The sequence below is a fragment of the Chroicocephalus ridibundus genome, chromosome 1 (assembly GCF_963924245.1).
Source record: "Chroicocephalus ridibundus chromosome 1, bChrRid1.1, whole genome shotgun sequence".
Taxonomy (NCBI): Eukaryota; Metazoa; Chordata; class Aves; order Charadriiformes; family Laridae; genus Chroicocephalus; species Chroicocephalus ridibundus.
Window position 1 is genome coordinate 186,296,838 of NC_086284.1, and position 13,500 is coordinate 186,310,337.

General features: G+C 41.1%; 1 long non-coding RNA gene across 1 annotated transcript; it reads right to left on the minus strand.

Annotated features, from left to right (window-relative positions):
* Positions 1-344: 344 nt before the first annotated feature.
* LOC134510881 (uncharacterized) lies at positions 345-10,906 on the minus strand. The gene is made up of 3 exons (XR_010069749.1): positions 10,822-10,906; positions 8,935-9,018; positions 345-405 (listed from the first exon to the last, which is right to left on the minus strand). It is a non-coding gene; the product is annotated as an uncharacterized LOC134510881 (long non-coding RNA).
* Positions 10,907-13,500: the final 2,594 nt, after the last annotated feature.

The following is a 13,500-nucleotide window of genomic DNA, read 5'->3' on the forward strand; positions in this document are numbered from 1 at the left end:
GGCAGCCCGCGGCTCTCCAGTGCTCAGAAAGAGACTGGGAATGTCACCCTCCCGACAGCCATCGGAGCAGACGCAGAGGAGGGGCTGGAGGGACCAGGAGAGAAACAGGTTGGGAGAAAGAGGTAGGAATGGGAAAAGGAATGAGAGGAGCAAAGAAATCAAGAATAAAGCTACCGTGAGGCAAGGAGAGGAAAGGTATAAAAGCAAGTCTGCGACGTCAGAAAAGGTGCTCAGCGAGGACATTGCTCAAGTCTGACCTCGGCTGTCTCCAGGCCACGGGAAACTCCAGAGAAACCGTTTGAGATGCCTGGAAGCCTGCTGGAGCTTGGGCCTTGTTCTGTTGCACTGGTTCACTCATCACACCAGTGTTCAAAAGCAGCCATTCTTGTGCTGTCTGGATACACTCTGCATGAATTTAAGTAGTTATTACCATGTATTTTCATTTAAGATCACTTTATTTTGATAATTTCAAAATACTTTTGAAAATATATAATCCTACATAATAGGAAATACAGATTTCATGCTACATTGTTATACACAAGCTTTGAACATACAGCAAATTGAAATGAAAATAAACAAACCCAAAAATCCAAATTTCTGTGTAGCCAGAGAAAACATTTTGATACTCCCATGACAGTTTTAGTATGGGGGTTCTTTTCCTGTTACAATTTATTCACCTTTTGATACGTTCTTGTGAAGATCTGTTCTTTGGAGCATTTCCAAAAGAAAATTATTCTCTAGAAAATTCTTCAGCCATCTTTATTAAAGTTAGCCTCCTGTAACTGCAGTCAAAACTTAAGGGCTAAAATAAAATACATTCTCAAAGGAGTAAGTCTGAAGCCATGAGGGATATGGATTAGAAATTAAATGCATAATAATGATTTAATCTCTAGCTGATCTGTCTCCACGATGAGAGGAAAAGCTGAATAAAAGACCCACGTATGGGAAGAAGAGGAGGGAAGGCGAACAAATAAAATAAAAGAGACATTTTAGGACAATTATTTTGTATAAAGCAGGTATTTGAAATAGCATGTTGAATTATGTGAACATTTTTGTTGTTCATATTCAGAAGGCTTTAGTGAATACAATAGAAACAGGATATAAAAAGGAAAGATCTCCAGGAGCACTAGTATGGAAAAGAAAAGAGGGCAAGGGCTGCGTTTGTATATACAATTTCATGTGTAACATGTTTTAGTTTTAAGGACTGATGTTAGTTTCTGTATGGATACCTGTGATACTTGAGTATTTGAGGCCTCCTTAAAAATATATGGTTTTAAAACATTGAAATCTCTTCTCCTCAACTTGGGCTGCTTATTCTTATACCCCATTCCAGACAATAAAAATACTTGGCAAGACCTGGTATTTCGAGCACAAGCAACAGTAATGGACAATTGGCTTCTGGCCTGGCGCTGGAGAAGAGCAAGGTTGCATCTGTCTGCCACCAGTACGTAGGCATTCCCCAGCAATACCCGTGCACCTTTAGTAAGACAATCTGGGATAAAGCATGCCAAATCAGACTCTTTGTCCTTTCTTTAAAAACATTGCACATTTTTTCTAAGATTCTGAGGACATCCCTGAAATCGAGAAACTTTTCAGTGTTCACTTTGTATTATTTTCTCTCTCCGCAAACAAATTTCCAGTAAACAATACACTCTGCTCAATAAGATGCAGACTGACTGAGATTTCGGGATGGGCTGAGTTACAAGTGTGTAAACAAACATAGAGTAACAGCTCCACAGTCAGTGATGTTGCTTTAGATTCAGGCTGCTTCAGCTGAGATCAGATTCCAGACAAATCAATGTCTACATACACGGAAAATGTAGGTCTCATTCCAAAGAGCTGCCATTACACATATGAGGAATGTGTGAACGTGAGGCTAATTCTGCAGCATTCCTCTGCAGCACAGAGTATTGGCCAGTTAATTTATGACTATTTTCTGTAACTCTTAAGGCAAAAATCAATCATTTTCTTTGAAAACGCAGAGCGGAAAAAACACATGAGAAATGAGAGGAGATTATATGGTTTACAAAATACTGTCTCCTCTCTGAGCCACATCCCTGTGATTTCAGCTAAGGTCAAATTTTACAGATGAAATATTACCCTTCTGAAAAGTGTCTGCCTTATGTGCCTTGAGATCTGGAACTGAAAAAGAAATCAGTTTTGCCTAGTCCCTCAAAAGATTTATCTTTTCAAAGAATATAGGCCATGTGCATAGGATGGAGAACCGTGCTCTGGGATGTGGTTATTTGGAAAGGATTTGAGGGTCAGGGGAGAAAATTACTCATGCCGAGCTCCCGAAGCCATGTGCTAAGGTGATCCTTACATTTTCAAATGGGAGTCTCAAGTAGGAGCAGGAGAGTGTGTTACTTTGTGGGAAGACCATCCATTTCTGGTGTCCAGTCTTTGAGAGGAGTGTTAAGAAACTCAGGAGATTCCAATGAAGAATAATACAACAGACTAGGGAAGAGGGGAAAGGAGGTGAAAACAATCTTTACAGGCTGATTCCAGCAGCTGAGTAAGTTTAATTTAATGAAGCAAAGATCAGGAATGTCATGAGCACATGTTAGAGAAGAATGTATTCCACCTGATTTTAGCAGATCTAATGTCATCTAGTGTAAACCACCTCTTCCAGGCCCTCTCTGTAACTGATGGAAAGAGAAAGTATCATCCCCCCAGGATGCCTTTGCTCCATCCTAAAATAAACGTCCTAAACAGCTTGAATAAATCATTGTCTGTCTCCATGGACCACTGGGGGAAACTAAATGATTCATTCAGACTAGGCACCTGATTCCGAGACAAGTGAATTAAGAAGAGATTAATCCCCACATACACTGCATGGGAACAAAGCTATGCAATAGCTCACTGGAGCAGGCCAAGGATTAACAAGAATCTATCAGCTAAAAGTTGAAGCTAGACTAATTCAGGCTATAAATAAAGGGAAGAGCTTTAAAAACAATAGAAACACAATTAACAGCTGGATCGATTTACTAGAAAATGCAGTAGATCCTTCATGACTGATCATTTTAAAACCAAGATTTGTTGTCTTTTTTCTATAAAATGCTTTAGCTCGAAAAATTAATTTCAGAGAAGTCCTACATCTCACATCAGTTTAGTAGTGGAATTCAACTGTCCTAAGTTAAGGATCTAAAAATATATCATTTGCAACTAAACTCAGCACCTCAGGCTGAGGTGCTTTCCTTACTCACCAAAAATAGGCACTTTCAGAGGGTGATACATTTAATCCTAAAAAGAGGGCAGAGAAAATGTTTACTGGAGGCACCTGTTTCTTTCCATCGTTTCTGAAGGACACACTGGGCAACTCACATTGACATAGGACACTTAACTATCCAAGTGAGATGATTCTCATGCTCGATGGTTTCTTCTGGCCTGACAACTCATGAAGCTCTGACCGAAGTGATGGGCATTGCTTTCTCATCCAGTCCAAGTTTGTACACATTTCTTCACATTAATGCAGATCGTGACATAAAACACCAAATTCCCTGAGATTTCTCTGAGCATATCACTGTCTTCCAGTGTTTTTATATTTATATGCTAACTAATAACATACAATTCTGTTCAGTTACATGACCATGTAGGAACAGCAATGTTTTATTCATTGATTTGATTTCAATGCCCATTCTGAACAACATTAACTTTCCACTTATTTTTATGGCAAACAGAAAAACTAAGCTATTCCCAGTTTTCTACTCTAGAAATTCCAGCAAAGCAGGATAAGCAAAATATTTTTATTAATGTATTCTTAGCTGAGGGAGTTCATCTGAAGAATTATTAAGCCTTGGTCATAATAGCATAAGGACAAAATAATGGTTATATATTCCCAACCCAACAATAGAAAAGCATTTGTTCCACTTCTACCCTGAATAATTTGAGAAGACAGACACTTAAAGACAATGCTGTCCCCACCCTAGGCCTTGTCCTCTATTGTTCAGCCCTTTGTTCAGAGGGAAGCTGAAATGCCATTGCTCAGTTATACCTCGTGTTAAGACATTCAGACAAAATTTCCCTCTCCACGCATTTAAAGGTATGTCTCACAGACTTGTGTTTAGAGGCATGAAAAAAACTCAAAATGCTGTCTTGTACAAAAAAGACATTGACAGCAGATATTTCTTCCAACTCTTGACTAATAACAACATGACTCTTTCTGAAGTCTCCACGAAGCCCTTCATCTTCCTTAAATGCAAAAGTGGTTTCAGAGTTCTCCTTCTTGCAGGCTTTGGGCTCATGCAATGAATCAGTCACAAAGGTGTACGTGAAAACCTGCAAAATCCTCCCCACCATCAGCACCACTCTTTCCTACAGAGATCCTCAAAGAGAAGGACTGTGTTTTGCAGAGAGAAGCAGCACAGTCTGTGCAGCAGAACCGTATTTATCCCTCTGCCAAAGTGCCTTATACATCTGCAGTGCTGGGGCCAGATTTGCCTCTTCATGCCAATTTCTCAAAAGAAAAGCCTCTGCCTTCCAGATTAGAGGTGGAATATGCTGCAGCAAATCAGCCAGACAAGCAGATCAGATACACTTCCATCTGTACTGGGCCTGGACATAAACCTTTAAAAAATCTCACTTCACAAAAAACTTTTGTGACACATTATAACATCTATCCACCATGAGACAAGAAACCCTAAATATGGGAAGAATTGTGTTTTGAGCTCTGTCAAAGTGCTACTGACACATACAACTCTTTACAGAGAAACTTTCCCTGTAAGTGCATAGTCAAATGTAGCTTGAGCAAAGCATCAAAGAAGTCAGTCCGTGAGCAGATCAACACACAACCCGAGGGCAACATGTCTTCAGGGCCGTGGGGTTCTTATGCTCTATGGGACAACTGACAGCAACAAGGTCATGGAAAGGGACCCTACTGACCCCAGTCCCTGATGGGGACTTGTGGCGGGTTCCCAATTTCAGAAGCCAAGCGACAGAGAAGCAGGGAAGCATACCCACAGTGAGATTCAACAGATAACCATAGCCCCCTCTTTGGCTGATGCCTACATCTGAGCTGGTTATCTAGATTTCCTTTATCGCTCATGAACAGAAGCACTTGTCTGATACGAATCATATGTTACGTGCCCTAAAGGGCTCTGCTGACTACAAAGTGCTAGCTCGGATGTAGACAACTGTACTACAGAGATCTACCCTTCAGTGAAAACTATCCCAGAGAAAATGCCTGACAGTGCAAAGACACCAGGGGACAAAGCAACCTGTGTGAGAAGCAGCAGCCCCCTCTTCTATTCTGTGCACAGGACTGTGTCTAAAACAGGCTGTGTGGCCTCTTCAGAGATGGAAGAGAAGGTTTAATCCTGCTGCAACAGACATAGCTCCTTGATTTGAGGCTTGTCCACAGGATGAGATTTTGGCACTCAGCTGTTATGGGGTACATTCACTCATAATTGTATAATACTAAAGGGAAGTGTTCATGCTAAAAACCACAGACATTCATCACAAAACACAGATTCACCAATCACAACATATAACAGAAATAGACAGGGCCTTTAGATTGCAGAGGAGCCTCAGTATCTGCTGAAGGGCAGTTCTCATGGTGGAGGATCTTCCAAACTGAAGATCCCTGGAAGCCTCAGTCGTTGCCTAAACATGACATTTCTGCTACTTCTCTTTGCATTCTTTTTGCTCAAAGCAGGCAGCTGACAAAAATGTCAGTTCCTTTCGGTTGCTGCCAGAGTCTGGGGAAATACATGCTGTGTGGAAATGCTTTACTGTTCTCTAAATTACAACAATAACAATTACCATTTCTTCTTTTGTTTTTTTTTTTATTTGTGAAAAAGAATTAAGAGGAAAACCTGTTTTATTCCATATCCATCAAGAGCAAAATCTGAAGGGACCAAACTTCCTAGGAACAAGAAATCTCAAATTTGGGCTATCTCCGATGCAAATATATCTGAAACAATCCTCAAGAAGAATAGAAAAAAATGAAGAGGAATAAAGGGTTATTGCTGCAAGAAGCCATTTCCATGAGCAATATGTAACTAGTTCTTAAACAAGTACTATAAAATTTGTGGTGTCTTTCTTTCAAGGAAACTAACATCCAGGAAACTATTTCATGCTTTTAAGTGAAATTCATTTCTTAGGCAATTCTTTTCAGCTTAGTGGACCAACAATCTTGATTTTAATTTTACTTCTATTCTATACCCTAGCTTCAAGTAATAAAAGACTCATCAGTTTTCCACCATAAACTATTGATGTTGGCTACATTAGCATAACATGTACTATAGCTTTGGCTAGCCTTTGTATAAAATATCATACGTGCATTCTCTGCCAGCACTGGCTTTGGCAGAGAATCAGGATAGGCAAAGGATGAAGTAGGCGGGTACTGGAAGTCTACGCTTTGTCGGTATTCCCAAGTCCCATCTACTTGCATAGGTGACCCTCTTGGGCTGCAACCCATTTTTAGAAACGTGTAGTTCCTAGAACCCAGCTTCTGGGTATTCTGTTAATTTAAAAAAATTAAAAATTGCTTGAAAACAGAAAAGTTAACAAAGTTGACCAGGAATTTCTGTAGGTAGAGATAAACAGCAGCAGAAAGGTGGGAAATGTGGCAGGTATCTTCATTACTTGCAAGGCCACCACCCTCAGGGGGCTATCGCAAAAGAGCATGGAGGGCCCAGCACACCCACTGAAGAAAGCCAGTGTACCATCCTTTCTGAGACAGTGCGGATCTCTCTGCTTTCAGGAGAAACCCTCCTGATTGCTCCCTCCTAATTGCTGGAGGGAAGTAATCAACCCTTCTTTCCCCATATCCTGCTCTGGAGGAAACAGCAATTGCATCTCGAGCACCCTCAAAGACTGGCGGAGGAGCAGATTGGAGCACAGCCCGTGGCATGCTGAGCTGCCCAGAAGCCTCCTCGTGCTCACCAGGACACTCTCTTACCCATGGCTGGGTTTGCCATCTAGATGGACCACAAATCTGGATTTAAAAGTGGACACAGGTTAGCACTTAGGAGGAAACACTGACTTCCACTCTGTGTTTATTCTGGGGATATGGTTATTTTCTTTTCTAGTTATTTCTCCATCTCACACTTCTCATGGCCTCTATAGAAATGTTTTCTGGCTATGCGATACTGTCAGTAGGCGGGGTTACCCCACCCATTATACTTGCTTTATTGGTTAGTTCTAGCACAGATAGAAAGTCAGCAATGTCACAGGATTTGCATATGGCTTGCTCTTCAAGCTCAGCCTCTAATAGAACAACAAAATGACTGACATACAAGAACTGATTAGAGGGGCCAGGAAAATATAGCCACCAAATGCCCAGGCACACACTGCAATTTGACAGAGGCCAAAAGGCACAGTGTGGTGCAATGCCACGTTCATATGGATCGCATCTAATTCCATGACATCTCTTACCCATAGGCAAGTTATAATCACACCACAAGATTTTCCTGTCATTTCTTTCTTTTTGCCTCAATAATCTCCAAGATCTGTTTAATACTCCAGCTACAATGGGGACCATGCTTTTAAATAGCTCTTAAATTGCTTCCCCATTCTCAAAGCAAAGATTTTCAGCCTTCCCGTGCCATGAATCAAAGTCATAGAAATGTCACCTTTCTCATAGTCTCAGCACGTCCTGCTTGTCCAGCTATAAAGACAGGAAGGAATGCTGTGCGCTCATTAATTTGCGTTCCAAATCTCTACCAAAAAAAACCAGTCACTAAGCAAAAGTCACCAGCGACATATCTTCTTGATGCACAGAGCATATTGCTGATCTAGTGCTGGTGAAATGTTGTTTCCTAGGAGCTGAGCAACCCCGTTGTTACACCAGAATTTCCTAAGTGTCATTTTTGAATAGCTCTTATCACAAATATTCACTCAACCAAGCTATTAGATTCTGAAACCAGAAAATTAGTATTTTATCTACGTAGTACTAGATTTTATGCCGAGAGAAGGTTTTTAAACGAGCGTTTCTAATTTCACTGCAGCTAGAGATGTCTGCCATTGTGTCATGGCCAGTAATAAGCTTTGACTACTGTGCCTCATCTGCAGCAACCTAATATTCAGAATTGAAATAAAATGCAGGAAAACAGAAAATATTCAAAAGTCTTCTTGGGTTCCACATCAGTATTTTCATGTTTCCTCCAGTCACTGCTAATTGACTGTTCCTCAGTTTTCAAGCAAAGCCCATGTCTTTTTGCTTACATTGATCCCCCCTTTTCGCATCAAATGTGTTTCAGGTATAACTCTCAATTTATACTCCATGGCCAGCGTCAAATAACCTAATTTCCACACCTCTCACCCCTGTGTCTACTGTATCCTACTGACCGGACAAGAGGAAAGAACAGTATCTGTGCAGAGGGACAGAAGAAACATTTGGGGTTTGTGAATGTGAACCCCGGTGTAAATATTGATGCAGGAGAGACTGTAAACAGGTAAGTTAATGACACACTTGTGCTGCTTCCTCAAGGTGGATTCCTTCATTATTTAATATTATTGTTATCTCAATGATTCAAATGTCATTACTGCTAGCAATGGCTGTTACTAACTTGTTTTTGTCTTACCGCATGATCTGCTTTGTTACGGTACTGAGACAAAGATTTGCCACATCTAATTTAAATGTTAATCATCTATCTAGTCTAGCTGCTCAGGTAGGCTTTTCCATAACCAGTGAGGTATATCTAAAATATGTATCTAAATATCTTTGAAAAACTTGCTCTGTGAAGGTGTCAGTTTCTCTCCCCTTATATGAAAGAAGCTAAATGACTCTTTGTTAGTCTAGTTCCCCTGTGTGCTCCTAATTTAGCTTTGACAGCTAGAGTTAGGCAAGACAGATTCCATACTAAAACATTAAATTGCCTTTTAGTCTTATATTCAGTGACCTGTTATAATTAGCACATGTAATGTAAGTTCTTTCCAATTTTCTTCTAAAACTAATTATTCTAAGCCATGAGTTGCTTGGGTAATTCATACCTCGACATTGGTGTTTCAGAGCTGTGCCACCTTAGCGAAGCGATGCAAAGAATCATGTCAGGTCCAGAGGCATATTCTGTGATTCTAAGACAGAGACAGCAAAAGTACGCATTAACCAACTTTTCACAGGAAGGTGAAGTGAAAATACAGCACAAACAGCTGTTCAGATAAATGGCTCCAAAAGGTGGGACCACCATCAGCCTGATTAACCACATTCTTCCTCATTCAGCTCCTCTCGGCAATAACATAAATCCAGACTACGATTATGTAAGAAAAGGTTTCATAGTATATTTATTTCCAGAGTTCCTTTATTACAAGGATTTCTTTTCTTTTGGCTAGTGCTCCTAGCTTCACCGTGGAGTAGGACATGTGGTATTTGTAGCTATGTAGATGGATCCCTCTTGCACTAACACTTCAACATAAAAGGGATGAAGGGCACGCCAACCCAGTGCCTGGTCAAAGCTCTGTTCACCTCTCCAGCCCCAGTCTCCACTCCAGAGTGCGACGGGGAGACTTGGGTCACCAAGCAACATGCACAGGTGACCTGTGAACACAGCACACCTGTGCTACGTCCTGTGCCCAGGCAGCTTCTGTGACAGGAGGGTCCGGGTCACGTTGGGGATGGCTGGGATGGAGATGGAGATATACTCGGTAATGAAAGGAAAGAGCCTGCTGGGAAGAGATCCCCTGAGACACTACAGCATCATTGTTATGCTCATCCAATACCTCCTCCAAGTAATTAAAAAGCATCATGTATTAAAACATGATATTTCCATTATAATAATCAACAGTATTAATAATTAAATTTTATTGGCTTCCCTATTTAATGCAAATAGTACAGGAAATATTACTCAGTTGAGATTTTTGCATGCCTGGATAGTTCTACCCAGGACAATTTTACAACTATCTTGGCTCAAACTAGGCACTAATGCAATTAGTTTTTAAAAAGAATCATTGCATTACTTTAAGAGACATAGCTGCAAAACCAGATTAAGGCAATCGTACCTCTAGAAGACATGGGGTGACTTGGCCCTCTGGTCTTTGTGCAAGACCTTAGCCTGCATCATAAATACACAACTCCTGTTGGACACAGCAGAGTTAACATGTTCTTTGCAAACTCCGCAGCAGCTGGACCATGGAAAGGTCAAGCCTGTGTGCAGTGGGTCTTACTAAAAGGTCACAAAAGGTGCAAATAAGAAACACCTTTAGCATGGTCCGCACCGTTTCTCCCTTTGGAAAATGCGTGCTAAGTCCCTCTGGCCAAACCTCTCCCCTCCTCCCCGAGCGCAGACAGAGCAGGACGAGCGGTTGGTGGCCCTCCCCACAGGGCAGCGCTCCAAGAGGGATCTCCTGCCAGGACAGGCTGTGAGGAGGGTGGTACAGCACAGCCAGGTCACACTTGGGCCCACAAAAACACTACGGGAATAATGTATACAAATACCTACAGGAGTAGCATCTTTAATCCTATTCTTGTTTTATTTAGATATGTCTTTTTCAAAACGTGCCTGCTACCTACCTTCACCGAGGCTCTGAAAGCTCTGAACGGCTCACATTAATACAGGAAGATGGGGGGTTTACGCTTACTGTACTTTACCTCATCCTCTGCAGTTAATCAAACCTCAGATTAAACAACCTAAAATCTAAGACATCAGTTTAAGAGTAGAAATAATAAACCCATAGGTAACTACTTCAAGACCGAGACTCAGCTCATTGCTACCCATTGACCATATTTTTTGAAACACGCAGGAATGCTCCCAAGTACTGCACATAAGTGTATAAATAATAAAATGACAAAATCGAAATAAATAACAAAATGCTTTCCCAAATATTATTTCAGTTGGTGAATTCCAGGAAATTTCATTTTGTTTTCAGACTTCAGTACCATACCTTTTAAATCTGCTTATTATTTAACTGAGTGGATGGAAGGTGTAGGATTCCCTGTCCAATGGGCTACTGAAGTCAGACTTTTCACCCTGTTTAAGCAAAAATACCTGGAATTAATGACATATTATTTGGCGGCCATCAAGCTGAACATTTTATATGGTGTAAACATCCTCTGAACCGGAGCTGAGCCCAGGTGTCTGTATGGTCGAGTGACCCAGGGCACCACACACCAGACCCAGCTGGTCTCTGGGCATGGTGGAGCCACTGTTGCAGTGTAGCCATGGCTTGGGGCTGCTCTCCCTGGGATGTTCTCCCAGCAAAGCCATGCTAACCCCGCAGTCAGGCATCCCCTTCTGCCTCCTGTTCTGCCTGGTGAAAAGACCACTCACTGCATTTATTGTCCCTCCTGCACGGCGATCGCCACCTCCCCAGCTCTGCCAGAGCAGTTCATGTGAAGCACTTCTTATCCCAGGCACTTCTTAATCCATTTCCTTGCTCCAGGAGAGGTCTGCCAGGTGAAGTCAAACCACCCTTTAGACGTGCTGAAGCTCAGCGAAGCAGAGCAGGGAACGCCCATAAAAACCGCACGGCTGGTGGGAATGAGCAGGTCAGGCACCTGCATCGCCAAACAACACACTCCAAGCTGATGCAAGAGCCCATCAAAAGCCCAGAGTGGGAAAGGGTAACATCTAGGAAGGTCTTCTGTTGCTGAGAGCACTCATTGCAAAGCATCTTTCACGTTTGTTTTACTGGAAACACTTCATGGGAGAAAACGCCTTTGGAAGCAGCTGATGCTTTCTAGTCTATTTAGTCCTGCTCGGTGCTCTGTAAGTACCCTTTCTACTGAGACAATTGTTTGTGCACCTATTTGAAGATTAAGCTCTGTATGAATAATTGTGAACTGACTACCTTTTTAAGGTAGACAGAATTAAATACAATATCTAGGTATATATCGCACAACAGTACATATAAAATAAACTAGAATGGTTGCAATGAATCACAGAAAGTTGTAGAAATAGACCAAAAATCAGCACCACACTGTTAATTAAAGAACATCACCAATAAACTAAGAAGACAAAAAAACACATTTGCATAAAATTTGTTTAAATCTCAACAAGCAACAGTGTACAATAGACAAATCTGGCCTATTTTCAAAAAGTCAATATTCCAAACTAGCACTTGATCTACTTCCTAAAACAGGGCACTTGAGAGATTGGAAGCAAAAAGCCTTTTTTCTCTGAGGATGTAGTGGAACATTTCTGGCCACCTCCAAACCTGGAGGTTGGGCAGCAGGGCAGCCAAACTGGAGGTGATCCTTTGCCGTTCCCTCCCAGCAATGTCCCCATGCTGTTCAAGCCCCTGCACCTTCAGCTGCACGCACAGGAGCCGTGGTGAGCACCAGGGTTGGAGCTCAGCTGTGGCTCTGCACCTTAATTTCATCCCATTGCCCACTGACAGCAGAAAAGCCATTTATCCTTATTTTCCACACTCCGCCAACAAACATGCAGCTACCACACGTGGCTCACAAGTCAGCTGGACATGGAGTTTAGTTTCATTATGCTAGATGGAAACCCAAGCTGTTTCTATGAGCTCTTTTCAGCAGCAGAGACAGCCACCCCACACGCAATCACGGCTAGACAAATTTTTTTATTGAATAAAGCCCTCAAAGATAAACAACTTTGCTATTAGTGCAGTGCAATGAGAATAAAATCGATGGCAGATGGTTGCCAATGTGTCTTGTTCAGACATCTCAGATAAACATAGGGAACGGCAGAGAGACACAAGTGTAAAACAAAAATTGGTGGAAATGAACAGTGTTGTGGATTTGACACTCCTACAGACTGCTTTAACCATGGGAAAGCCAAGGTAGTTGGAGTTTCTGCTTCCTCCACTCTAAAAATTTTGTAAACAACCTTTACATACAAAATAGAAACCCTGAATAAAGTAAAAAGTTTGAATATAGAAGACTAGAAATGTGAAATACAAGTATAACATTATATGCCTCTTGCACAGAAAAGGAAATAATAAAGTCTATTGTTATTGTAAGAGTTTATTATTGTCATCTAAAATGCTAGGGATGTGGTTTTGAGCCATCTTGTCCACTTGTTTGGACATATATTTTAAGCAACAGGCCTGAAATTAGAGCAGAATGGAAAAATAACTATTTTTGCAAGCATCTCACACAAAGACTCGCTGCATTGAAGGGCAGCATCTCATTGATTTCTTTTATATTTCATTGAAAGCAATATCGACTTACCTTTGTTAATAAGGATATCATAAAAGACAAGAATATATGATTTAATATTTGTGTGTGTGTCTATGCGCATTTAAGTGATGATTTTATTTCAGCGTTTTACCATCAGCTGTCTCAGTATTCCAGCAAGTCATTGTCAGCCCAGCCAAAAGATGCCTGTGATAGGAATTGTGAGGAGTTCCAGGCTAACAGCGTGCTGAGTAACAACACATTTTCTTTTATCAGTTTTAAAATTTTTTTTTTCAATTTCACAGTAAGATGTCTTGTTATTCTTCTATAGAGTTGAATAGAAGTGCTATTCTTGTACCATGCGTTACATAATTTTGTCAAAACTCTTTAAACTAGATCGGTCCTACTGTTTTCAGAATCTGCTACCTTCGTTTTTAGATTTAATTGCATCTGTCAAACAAGTTTCTAGGTACTGATCA